The following is a 14,398-nucleotide window of genomic DNA, read 5'->3' as shown; positions in this document are numbered from 1 at the left end:
TCCAGTCGTGATTCCGTTTCTTCCTCGCACTTGAGATCATTCGGAAGGCATCGATAAAATATGAATGCTCTTCATTCTTATCGGATGTGGTACACAGGTCGGTACTGTTGAAGTACGCAAATGGAGTGGATTGTACTTCTATTTTCAACATCATGTTGCAAGGGATCGTACATGCCGGCAAGAGAATGTGCGTCCTGTGTATCTTCCATGACGTATCTTCACTGTGTACTCACTGCTGTCTTCACTGTCTTCACTGTCTGAATTCTACCAACGTTGTGCAATAATTATTCCGGTGTGTTCTGAATAAAACTTTAAATGGATTTAAATATTCATTGATTTCCGGTAATATCTACCATGGAGTATTCCCATTTGCTCATAAAGGAAATTTATGAGTTGGTTGAAGAAGATTTTGTATTCAACAATATTTTTATATAATTTTCATTTTCTCTAAATATTCCATCGTGCTTAGCATGACATACTTATAATAACATAAATAAAAACAAGAACATCAGTAAAAAAAATAATTAAACTCCTTACTTTAAACGAATTAAAACCAATGCCACAATAGTACCAAACATTGATCGCATTCTTTTTTTCCAAACACCGTTTTCTGGCCCCGACCTCGGTTTTTGCCCAACTGGTTGAGCTCGACTACAAATCTGACTGTCCATGTGTCCGGAGCTGTTTATCCTTCCCGGCTCATTAATTATCGTTTCGCCGTTATTCCGGTATCATTATCATTTTTATCGTGGTACAAAAAGTACGGCAAACGGAGAGAAAATCCCGCGTAGGCTTGATCCATTTCCGTATATCCTTCGCCGCTGGTACAAAGACAAAAAAATTACCCACAGATTATCTTTGTAGCGTGTGCCCAAATTGCGTTCGTTAGATTAGTGGAAGAAAAATATACGTGCCCCAGATAGTTGGCATTAAGTATCGGTTTTTTTCTATTTTTCCACGTTTTGGATAGGAAAATGGAAGACAGTATGTGCGAAACTAAGAACAATCTGTTTTTCGGAAGAACTGGTTAAGTAGCAAATGGCGAAGGTCTACTAACAAGATGAATGCCATTTGGAGCAAAAAGATTACTATCAAACTCGTTGTGTTCTTGCTTTGACTGTATTTCGCATCATAAGGAACACAAATTATCATTACGGGAACAATATGATCATTGTTATCTGGTTGGGATTTGGTTATATATTTATATGTTGAGCTGTTTACAACATTAAGTTTCTAGGTTAAAAAAACTAATTGTTACCCTTTATTAAGGACAGTCTGTATTTAACGGAAGAATCACATTTAAATTATGATAATATTAATTACTTACAAATTATTATGTCTGACAATAATTATTTTAAATGTGAAAGGCCACGTCATTCATTCGGTCTATAGTTTTTTTTATCAAATATACTGGTTTTCATTAATCTTATCTGACAAACCAAACACTTTTTAACTTGTAAAGCTTGTGCCCGTGTCCAGCTCGTACAAAACCGGTAAACCACAGACGAATGCTCTCTGTGCACATCTGTAGCCACACTTCGATTCCATTTCCGGACCACCCACTTTTCAATCAACAAACGAGTGAAAGGACAGACGATTCACCGTCCGAGAACGACCTGCGGTAGGACTTTTCGAAATTCGACCAATTTATTCAACCACAAAAACGGGGGCAAGCAAAGAAATAGTGTAACAGAAATATTCGCCATATTTCACCCTGTTATGATAGGAAACCGTATATTTTTTACGCTTTTCATCGGATGCACAATCGGGCGAGCAGTTGGCCCTTTTCCTGCTACGTTTTTATTTTTCTGTTCTATTCTGAACACTCTCGTAACACACACCAACTTCTGCTTACGCTCCAATTGCATTCGGCTTTTTGAATAGATGTATTTTTTATAGATCATCCCTACCCTTTCGCTTGGCAGTTCGTTCTAAAATGGTTGTAAAAAAAATGCACTGAGAACACTATCAGAACATAAACAGACAAAAAACAGCTAAACTCCGGATGAGCAGTGAGTGAGTGTGGCTCGCACGCCGGCAAGAAATCTAAATAAAGTAAAAGAAACGCTACTGCACGCTTGCCAAACGAGCTGTGAAGCTGTCTTCCGCTTGGAGCTAAGCGACAGGAACGGCGGAATGCGTTTTTTCGGTTCGCTGGACGAAGTTTGGCGATTGAAATTGTCAAAAAGTGAATACTGGCTTTCGCGCATGGGTTACCGTTTCATCCATTTATGAGCACTGGAATTTATTGGAGCTAAAATTGCAGTTTAAAGTTATTACAGATAGGTGGTTTTTGCGGCATTTGAAATTATTTCTTTCAATAATTATGTTCATAACTGAATTGGCAAGTTTCAATTAATTGCAATATATTTTAATAAAATAAAATTGTAATAATACGGAATTTCAATATGACAATATGTTCATGACAAATATACTTGCTATTGCTTATTTATTTTTAAGTATTCCGAATTAAAACATTTTAAGGGAAGTACGTGGTGATCTATCATTTCTCGAAAGCAAATAATCTTCTATGATGTCTAATTTACTGACTTTTAGTATTGTTTGTCGACTTTTGAGTTTCAAGTAAAAAGTAATTAAAAGTTTATTCGGGTTTGTTAACTCTCAACATTTTGGTATAAATTTCTAACCACCAAGCGCTACACAATATAACAATAACAAACGATGAAAAACAACTAGAACTTTTAAAGAGACGAGAGTTTAAACAAGGATACGAGTGATACGAGCTACAACATTCACTTACAACAAAAATTTACACTACTTCCTGCATAACTTTAGCTTTATGCATACACAGCACAATATTTTCGCATCATTCCCTATTTAAAATCATTGAACCATGCGATGCTGGGCGTTCATGTGTCTGCAGCTCCAGGTACATACTTCTACATGCATACTACCTACCAACTCGCCTACCCAGTCACACTATTCTTCTTGAAAAACAGCTGAAGCTATAAGCCAAACAAAGTCCCCTTCTGCCGCTTCACCGCGAGGTTGATTCTCGCATCGAGAGATTTACGCCGTTTGCGCCGAGTGAAGCGTTGCATTGCGTGGCATCCTTCCATCCGGTTGCATCCCATGGCTGTCGAAGGAACCGAAACCGATGCAAAGCTATCCCGGAGGCTCCGACATTTTTGGCACCGGAAGTCTGTGGCGCCTCTCTGCAGAATGTTAAAGGGTGTGTGTGTGTGTCTGCATTTGTGTGGTTGAATCGATCCCAAACTTTTCCAACCACTTGCCGTACTTGGGGGCGCACATGGAATTCCGATTGTCCGTGCTGCAGGTTCGTCCATCAACATTTGTGAAAAGCGGAATCGTTAATCCGTAGTAAAACCACAACCCGGTCGGGGCCATTTCGGACGAGCTGAGTGAAACTGATGCTTTTCCGCGGTCCACATCGTGTTGAGGGCACGATCAAACGAACGCATAGCGTGAGCTTGGGATGATTCATATTGGATGCATCCCGAGGAAAAAGATGAAGGGAACAGTGGCAATGGAAAACTTGCTTTATTAATTAAAAATTTTCACCCAACCAACCACATCCATACACCCGGTGCAACAGCGGAAACTCAGCGCGTATTCGACATTCGACAGTGAAAACCCACTTGAGCTTGAAACAAATGATGATGTTTTGTAGAGTGGCTATCATGGAGTTTTACTGAGCGAATGCAACCTTTCGAAGTGGCCATTCGTTCACGTGTGCTTTGTTGTGGGTTCAATTTCCTTCACAAATCGCGAAGTGAGTTCTGTCTTCGTTATTTTGTGTTTGTGAACGAGTTAACAGGATTAGATGAGTTTTGAAGAATTAATCGAGGCTCCTGCCGTACAATATATGAAAATGATAGTGATTCTTATTGGCTCGTTAAAGTAACGATGAACGATGAAAAGTGGTGCATAAATTACATTTCTCTGTGAAATATATTACTACTGTTTTGAAGATCCTTAACAACAATATGCCTCTTTCAGATGAGGCAGATTTAAGATTTCTATGCTTTAATAGATCGAGAATATGTATGGAATTTTGTGGAATGAAGACTATTAAATAAAAACGTTTACGTTTGTCGTTTTGTCAGGTGCTTAAGAAACTTTACCTTAAGTAATTCACTATCAACTTTGCAAAAGTTCCTAATAGTATTTAAAGCCTAATAGTATTTAAATTTAAAAACATGCTACGCTTTTGAAAAACTATTGTGTTATAATAATATATAATTATTATACTGGCGGCCCGGTGGCATGATGGTAGCGGCGCCGGTCTTCACACAAACGGACCGGATCAAAATCCCATCCGGACCAATGCCCCGAACGCAGGCCTGACTTTCCAGCTACGGGTAAATAAAGTCACAGCAAGTCAGTAATGGCAAGTCTAGACCTCTTGAGGTTGTTGTGCCGATAAAGAATAAGAATTATTATAATAATATCAGTTCCCTATGTACTATTTTTGTTAAAACATTTTTTTCTTCTCAAAAGTAACCTGCATGATGGATCTTGATAAATCTCGTTCGGGGTACATACTTCGATGCGGTGATTCCTTCAATATTTGCCAACCGATTTTATTACAGACTCGACCCGTTCATGCACTTGGCGCCAGATTCAGAAGTCAGAGGCTCTGGCATCAGAGCACACGGCAGGCACTCCGATAAACCCAGCTTGTTGGTTACACTTCGTCAATCTGTACGATGAAAATGAAAGGAAAACTTTCAATATTTCGTCCCGTACATGCTTTTTTGTGCTATTTTCTGTCGGCTATATCTGACGGTAACTCCACTTAATATGCAACCTTCGAACGGAAGTACATTGGCTTTTATCCATCCAAGAACCGACCTTCGACGGTTTTGGAGTAGTCGAGTTTTGATGAGCACTGGGACAAAAAAAAACACACACACACACATACACACCATCTCACCATGGTCTTTTGGAGTGTTTGCCTATGCTGGATGGGACATCGACGTCGACGACGATGATGATGTTGACTTTGACGTGAACGTTGCTTGTGCTAAATCGAGGGTGCCCTTGGTGACGATACCGGGTGTCCAAAACGATTTAACGATTCCTGTGTACCGTTCCTGCGCGCCGGAAAAGGACAACTGGTTCCCGGTTCATGCAGGTTCGTACAGCAGGGCAAAGAGGGAAAAAATCACACTCTGTACGAGGCAAAGCCTGATGGTTGGAAAAGGTAAATATTTGACAAAATCTGCTCATTTGCCCGGATTGGAAGCGCCTGGTACGTAATTTGCTGTTGTGGTTGTAATTTCATTTTATTAACCCCATGGCCTGATTGACTTGCGGTCATTTAGTGATGGTGTCTCCAGATTGTGAGGATGTTGGTCTCGAAGAAAGAACCAAGGAATTGGATAAGTTTGCTAATACTTTTCACGAACAATGTACGCACCGGCTCTGTCTAGCTGATTTGCCTTCATTTGCTAATTGACCTGTATGTTCGATTGGAGTCGGATCAATAAAGTTTTTGATGTAAGCGAAATACATGTGAAAAAGTCCTGCACTAATGTGTGCAGTTCTGGAGCAAATCATGTTTGTAAGGATATGCTTAATTGTCCACTTACTTAACATGTTTTTATTAGTTTCCTAAGCAGTTTTACTGGATGCCCAAGGAATTGCAAAAAAATCCTGATATTTCCGTAACTTAACTTGTTTTACTAAAAACTAGCTTTTTTTTCTGAGTCTTAGAATCTTAGATAAAATTATTCCGCATATTTGCAAACACGCTTGTACGCTTGGTGCGTTTGTTTAAGAAAAAATATATAATCAAAACAAAGCTGTTTATGTGTCCATCTTTTCGTTATGATGATATGTTCCTGCATCCATGCTTTAAATCAGTAGCCCTTTAAACCTTTGAAGGCACAATCTTACCTTCGTTTGCCACATTCGCTGCAGTGTAATTTTTCTTTTCCATGTTCACTACGCGTCGCATTAGCGGAAACTTTCACTTTCGGTTCTAACCGCTTGCATCCCCAGACTAACGGATACAACAAATAAAGATTTGTCGTGCTAAAACGCGCGGCAAAAGTGGTAAGGGCTTCTTGTGTTTTTAAAAAAGGTTAAGTAGAAGTTATTCCAACTCTCAACGTCTGGAAGGCTAAAGATCTGTACCGAAATTCACCCAAGCTCGCACCCAAAGCACCTCCGTTGCTGAAAATATTCAAATGGAAGAAAGTGAAACATAAACTCCGAGGGATTATTGTTGCATACACTAACGTAGTGTAGCGTATGGATCCTCAACACTTGCGGGTGCTTACTGAGCTTAAATCTTATTCCATGCCATTTTCCGCACGTCTGTAAAGTTAATGTAGCGCCATCTAACGTCTGCTTAACATTCTTCCCGAGTTGTGAACGAAGAAACTTTTAACGCCGTGCGTTTGTTCACATACAAATTTACGGCACCAGAGGATTACAGCCATGCAGAACCGCGTGAGCATAATTTTCCTGCCAAAATACTGGACAGAGTAGAATGTTCATGGACACACTATAAAGAAACATCTCTCCATGCAATTTTAATCACCAAAACAAGCTCACCATTTCGAATTCTACAATACCTGCTGAAGCGAGAAACAACAATTTCGGTTTTACGCTCACTTAAAGGGAAGGTGGTATGTTCATGTACGCATTATTATAAAACAAATTAAAAGTGAATAACCTCGTGGGATGTGCAAAAGTTTCACTTTTCCATAGACGGAAGTTTCAAATCAGCCCGCACGAGGGAAGTTTACCGAATCGAATTCCTGAACCATTGCAGTCTCATTTCCCACACCTATGGAAGTTTTCACGACTGCCGTATGTATGGGCTGTGGTTTTCATGGTCACAGCTGCGACACGATGCGTTCAGCAAATGCAAATTTAACAATCATCTCACTGCACCTTTGCAATGGCTTGGTTAGGTCGTGGAGAAGTTAAGGTCGCTTCCAACGCTACAATTATAATAATTTCCTGTGTGATCATAAATTTGAATACATTTTAAAACGCAGACAAATTTATTATTCGAATGAAACATGAAGTGGAAAATCGGTTTATGTTTGATGCTTCGGGAAGAATGTCTGCTGGTGCTTACTCAATTGTATTAGTTACTCATGCGGAAACATATCTTTTTTATTGTAATATTAACGAAAAATCACGAGGAACGATAAATGTTTAACATTGATATTTACATCATCTGTACACGTTATCATAAATGTAACTTTTTATTTATAGAAAGTGATATAAAAACATGAAGGATAACCTGCATCATGTTTTTATTTGAGGTACTAAAGTGATTCTATCACGCTCTTTAAAACACGCTTCAAGTTATTACTATTTTGCAATATCTCCGGTGAAAATAGTGCGCAGACATTATAGAATTTAATCAATAATTTTCAACTATGAGAATATTCTATGTTGTAAACCATTCAACACACGACTTAACCGACTGAATTCCCATCAACTATTTAAACAAATTATCAACCATCACACACGATATAAGAAACTTTCATCAGCTGACACCGGTTAGTGTCGTTCCGGATTTTCCTGCAACCAGTAGGCAGAACGCCATGAATAATCATTTATTAATTATCACACTGGTAAGTTTCGGCATTCTGCCCTCGCGGTATTCGTGCATGCCTAAATACTTGACGGTGCTTGGTTGAGATTTTATGGAAATTCTTTCCTTCCTAGCTCCGTTGCAACCGTTTGCAGCAATGAATTTTCGATCTTTGCATGTCGACGTTGTGTTACAGATTTTTGGACATAGGTGTGTACTTTAGGCGTGCAACGGAACGACTGACTATGTAAACGAATGAACACGGGGAAATGACTGCCCATAAGCGAAAAGTACATTTTTCGCCATTCCTCGATCTCAAAGTGTCACCAGGACGGGGTAAATCTTTGCCCTCAGCATCACCGGGTTGCATTACACTGGGGAATCTCTCCGATGTATACAACCCGAGGTAGAACTTGGCCTATTGCAACTCAGTAAACATAACCTTAGGAAGTCCAGGAACAGGAACAGAATCCATCGTGGTCGGATGGTTCGTTTGCTCATTTTTGGCTAGTTTTTGAGCCCGCATAGGCTAACCGAGCTTTGTTGTTTGCTAGTAGTATCAGCACACTACCTCCAAACGATCCCTCTGGACAACAAGTTTTCACCTGGCACCGCTTTGTATGCTATAATGGATGCCAGCTTTTTCCACCTCGCCCGATTCGCCAACGGCTCCTAAAACACTCCTGTTTGAGTTCACTCACTTACGTTGAGTTTGTAATTAAATTAGCCGAAATGTTAATTTTCCCATCAGTTAGTACCAGCACTACAGCAGGAAGGCAGGCCTTCGAAGCTTTCGCATTTCCGACAGGCTGTGAACTAAAGTTTGCTGAAAAACTTTGCATCCCGACGTGGCCGTCTCAACTCACGGCCGGTCGTATATATGCTATTTTCGGTGCTTTTAGCCAAATTGATCTTTTATGCCTTTTTTGGCCGCTATCTGCCACTCGCTGATGTTGGGGAATTACTTTTGGAGCATCGTACATTACACGATTGCTGGTATATACATGAAGCTCCCTGCCAGCTCCAAGCACTGGAACTGAACAGGAACATTTACCAAACAGCCTAAAACTATAGCATCCTTCCTTTATCGGGCGAAACTATTCGATGGTAAATTTGAAGTACACTTAGCTGTCATTGTGCACGTGGATACTATTATCCATTACAATAAGGTGCTGGAGTCTGTTTTCCGAAAGTATCCATCAGCAAATTAGTAGACTTTGCTGGTTTGTCGTGAAACGCGAAACTGGTGAATCAAACTCCGATAAATTTAATACCCTGACATACAAACTGGCTAATGAGTGTAAGGTTAATTAGAAGCGGTACAATTGCTTCATGCAATATACGTTTTAGCAAAACATTTCATTGTTTTCCGGTATACGCATAAACAATATATTATGTTTCCGACATGGTTGGAGTTAGAGTTGGACATTGAACTGAACATATTTATATTATTAATTGTGTCAATGTATTGTCCAATCTTATAAATAAATTAAATTTGTATGCGAGTTTTTGATAATTGAACAACAAAGTCATATAAAAATAAAAAAAAAATTTTTTTAATCACATAAAGAAACTTACTCAGTAGTTTCAACTTTCAAGCCAGCAGCTATGAAGAAAAGTATTCAGTAGTGGCAATTCTATAATCTCAACATCACTGCTGTACCCATGGCTACTGAAGTATTCATTAGAAAACGTTCTCCCCCATTCAGCGTTGATCCGTCCTTACGTGTGTCACCTCTCTACCAAGAGTTTGTACTGCACTAAATGATGATGAGGATGTTATTCTTTTTCCTGTGTTCAGCTCCGATTCTTTTTCATACATGCTGCTTTCACCCCAAAACAACAGCAAGTACAAGTGCTTCGCCGAAATTACTGAGGCGTGAAAAACTTGCTCTTTCGCGGGTGCCTCCACGACGTTCGGCCGCTTCTGTCTGCGTTAATATGCAAAAGTTTTTTAATTATCTCATTTTAAGTATGCTAATACTCGTAGCCCTTCCCGTGCAGCTTGCTCCGGTATGTTCCTTTTTTGCACACTCGAGATAGTGTGTATGTTGTTACTCTTGCGGAGTCTGAGCTGATATTTTGTTTCACATCGCACCGTAATATCTGCGTCCTTTTTCCATGAGAGAGTAAAAGAAAAGGGTCCAACACGCTTTGCTTGTGAAGTGTAACCTTAACGAACCAAACCGACTCCTTACTTGTCGAACAGCGCACCTACAGTACCCCAGAACGAATATGCTTGTTCATCACGTTCACCCGGCGTATAAATTGGCTGCCGGAATAGACTGGAAATGAGGCTTAGCTTCGAGATGCTAGGGTTTACATACTTGTCATCGGACGTTGGTTGGTAGCTTTTGTAATGAAATTATTTGTTTAAATAATTTTGTATGGATGTTAGGCGAAGCTTTATTTAAAACTGCTGTTTGAAAGCAAATAATCAACATAAACAATAATATTTACTAATTATGAATATGAATATGTGTCAAATAACTTGTGAATTCATTTATTATGCGTATGTTTATCAGCATCAGCATATCATAAAGACAGTTATTTACGAAATCTAACAAACCCAACTAAAGCTTATCGAAATCATTCGTTCTAAGTGCTTTACAACACAACAAGGCAATACGATGAAATCAACGACTACAATCAGACAAAATGACACAGAAATCGTATTAAACTTCCGCATTGTAATATCATCGTTGACAGATTTTCAGCCCCATTCGCGTTGGTCCCACTTTTGAAAGGACGGTTTTTGCTTGTTTATTTTTATCGAATCGGTGAAAAACTCGCGACAAGCTTTATGATTACTCGTGGTGAATTTTTGTGTGATGTTAGTTTTCGCCTGTTACCGATGTGCCTGCTGCTTGGGGACCGTGCTCTGCTCGTATTCCCTCGTTTGTTTGAGTTTCTTTTTTTGCATTCGCACCTCCAAACCGAATACTACGCCAAGCGGTAAGAACATTGGAAAAAGATGAATAAATAAATAACACACGAGCACATCCCAAACAGTAGAATCTATTGCACGAAAGTAACAAAAAAAAATAGTTGGACCTTTTTTGAATATCTGTTTTCGTTGTTCAATTTGCTACGCACCGAGCGCAGTGAAAAGTGCGTCGTCTACTGCCAGCGCGCAGTGTTGGAATGCAAATGCACCGGAGTTTTATTGTTGTTGAAGGCTATTTTTATTTGACAATTTATGATAGTATTTTTGTTCACAGAAACGAACAATTTTTTTTGTTCTTGGTTCCATGTTGCTTCTGAATCCCAGTGTTTGGCCCACGGTTTGTTGTGATGATGGTGATCAAATGGTTATGTCGAAAGGGAAATCGGAACCGTTCGGAACCAGTGCTTGGAATGAAAGGAAAACAATTCCCCAAGCTAGACAAATTATAACGTTGTCAACACGGCTCCACTAGACAGGTTGGATGCAAATAATGCTTTTTCTGTATTTTCCCTTTAGTCCCGATCGCGCCCCGGTGCCATATTTGTCACGCTTTATAATGCACACGACATTATCAATCAATTCCATAACTTTAATATTATATGTTATATGCAAAGTATTGCTAAAAATCACTTACAAAAAAATCACGAACAATCTTTTTTGTTTTGTTAACTGAAAGTTTATTCCTCGAAAAATGAAATCATACCAATCATCAAAAGCTCTTGTCCAGGCCGACGGGAAAGTTTTTTTGCCGTCCCTTTGCTTGCACTAGCATATCGTCTCATCCGTAAATCCCAGCGCAAAATATACGCCCCAACGTTTATCTTGTATTATACTTTCGTCAAGGCTTTTTTCTCCGTTTTCCATCCCCACAGACTGTCTGACGGTTAGCTGTACTTAAGCTTTTTAAAATCCATCTCGTACCTTAGAAAATCAACGTTGTACCGTTTTTTTTCTTTCGCAGTTTTTTTACACAGTCTTTCGCAGCTGTATGAAATATTGCCAAAGGGCAAACATTAATTGAAAGTTTTTCATCGACTCTCGGTCCCGGGGGCAAGTTTGAGCAATAATTTTGCCCCAGCGCTTCGCAAGACGGGATGTTTCTAACAGATTTTGTTTCCCCCAGTTCGGTTTTTAGTGTACTTTTTTTATTTTTGTGCATTTTTCTTCAGCTTTCCTTTGTGTGTCTTTGACGGTTTCCTAGATACTCGTAGGGAAACACTTTCACAAGAGTATCCGCAAAAATTCCGGATGGATCAAATCACCTACAGGCTTATATTGTGCTTATGCTCATGTTTCTAGCGACTATCGATGAGCGTTACACGCGTTGCTACTTAAGACTTTTTTTTCAAACAACTTTTCGCCAAAATTTAAAAAAAAACATGGAGTATGCAAACAACGTTAAGAGAAATGCTTCAAGCGTTTTAGTTCGATGTGTTTATTTTTTATATTTTTAATGGCATTAACACCATTGCTGAAATAAAGACAGAAACGTCATCGGAAGAGAGTATTTTCCATTTGGTTTTTTTATGTTCCAAATTTAACACAAGATTATTATGTAAAGTACCTTTATGAACCGTAACAAAAATATCGAGCTTTTGAGTAATTGATTTTTTTCCATAAGTTTTATTCACGCCAAAGAAATTCTCGGCTGGAGTTGTACTCGGCTAGAAAACGTTCTACCTTTCCCCAAAAAACTAATCCCCAAAAAGCACCTCTTCAACATTACATTTACGGAAATGCTTGATTACAGCTCGTTCCTTACAGTATCCTTGGCAGCATGTTTTCCATTACCAATACGAATGCTACTCCATTCCGCCGTACTACCTCACATGAGGGCAATTTAAATAAATTTACTTCTTTGATCGCAGCTCGAAAGCTCTCCGGCACGTGAAATTGTGCAAAAGCCCGGTTACAATTCGCGAATTCCATTCTAAGCTACATACTGCCAACACACAAGTGAAACAATTCGTGCAAACATCATCGCCGGTTTTTGGTCCGTCCGCTAGCACTGGTTGTTGTTCTGTTGATCTACTCCGATGATATTTAGCACACGGCAGATAAATTGCTCCATTTCACTACGCTTTCGCACGGCGGTGATGCAAGCAAAACTTCCACCGCACGGTAACATGAATTGCCCCCCGGGCAGGAAGGAAAAAAACAATTGCACTTGTACTGTGGTGCATTTGTTTATTGTGCGCTTCGGAATCGCAGCACGAAACGCGATTCCTTACTATGGAGCGTAGAGCGTATGGCCATAATGAAGATTCGGGCGCATCCATCTTTGTCTCGTTTGCAGCCATTTCCGTGCGACGATGGGCGAATGTTCCCTGGTGTACGTTCTCGGTGGCTGATCAAGCTTCCCAGCTGCTCACACGCTTATGCGTACGACGATGTGTAACATAATGTTGCAGCATAAATTGTGCCTTCCAGGCAGGGTACCATGCACACACAAACACCCAATTTCGGACGGCGATTCTTCGCTTGGAAGCGTCCAACCGTTGGATAAATCCCGGCACAAACCATTCGTGCATCGGCCGAGAGCGGCAAATTTCCTGACCTGCTTGCTTGCTGTTCAAGAGAAATATTGTTTCCATTTCCCGCCGGAGATTTCCGTTTGCCATTTTACACAGATTTCTGGCAGAGGCATTTTTCGAAATGGAGGAAAGATGTCATAGACCAATTGAATTCTGGTAAGAATCGTAACTAGAATCACTGCGTGAGACCATTTCATTACGGTATAGAGTACTTACAGTACAGTTAAACTAAATTAAAAACTATTTTTTATTTCGATCGCAAAGATATTGAGAAAATTATTATTTTTAACTTTTCTAAAATTAAAAACACTCTTTCTTATCCGATCTTGATCGTAATTTATACTCAACGACTTTTTTGGTGTTCGGTCTGTCGTTCAAGTGACCAAGAGCAGTTGCTTTGAAGTAATTTTATACTGTGATTTTTTTCGCTTTCACTCCTTTGTATAAGTTTTCCTCTTGGTACAAATTTGACTACCAAACAGTTTAAAACAGTCATCCATTGCAGTTCATCAGTTTATTGAAAGGGTAATTCCTACATTATCTTAGCTTAGCCGAAGTTTATAACTAAAATGTAAATTCAAGACAAATATGCAGCAATCGTCCGCATAAAATTCACGCATTCCTTGCAGTACCGATGTTCCATAGAATGAAATGGAATGGAATGTAAACAGAACGTAAAATAATGATAAGACATCAACAACACGATTAGCTTCTTCGAAGGCGTCTCGACTCGTACCGACAATGAGAACGATTCGCAACCGTCTTATGACAAGGACGTGTCTTCCGTTAAGTCTTAACGCCGGTGCTCGGCTCTTCCGGGTTAAGATGTGTTTGTCAAAGTGTTTCCATGTTTACACGAACGCCAGGATCTTATGACCCTGTGTCCAACATCATCATCCTAGCTCATCATTGGCACCAACAATGGTATTCTCATTCTGCTGATATTCTGAGAACAATGACTGCAATCGTAGGGGTATCGTTGCATTTTGAATCCGATGTGGAGTGTTTACCTTGTACCTGCTGTTGCATTGTACCCGTACAAACAATGAATTCGTCAATTGCTGTACGCTTCATGTCTGTTATTTCTCTCCCAATGTCGGTCGGTGTAATTTGTCACGATTCGCTCGAATCCCGGATTCTATTCATACAAAAGCGTGCTACACCTAGGTACAATTGGATTCTGCTTTATTGAAATCAAATTTTCAAACACTCATTTTAACGACTATTACCGTAGGTAATAACTAACCTGCAAAATACCCATCCATGAACTGATCACAAAACGCTTCAGCTGGCTTCCTCTCGGGGTTCGTGGGTTCGAGCAAAAGTTTAGTAGCTTCAATCATAAAACTGTCATAATATCCTACAAGAGGATTC

This window comes from Anopheles marshallii, chromosome 2 (genome assembly GCF_943734725.1).
Source record: "Anopheles marshallii chromosome 2, idAnoMarsDA_429_01, whole genome shotgun sequence".
NCBI classification, from domain to species: Eukaryota; Metazoa; Arthropoda; class Insecta; order Diptera; family Culicidae; genus Anopheles; species Anopheles marshallii.
The sequence above is the reverse complement of the archived record's forward strand: the minus strand, read 5'-3'. Positions refer to the sequence as shown.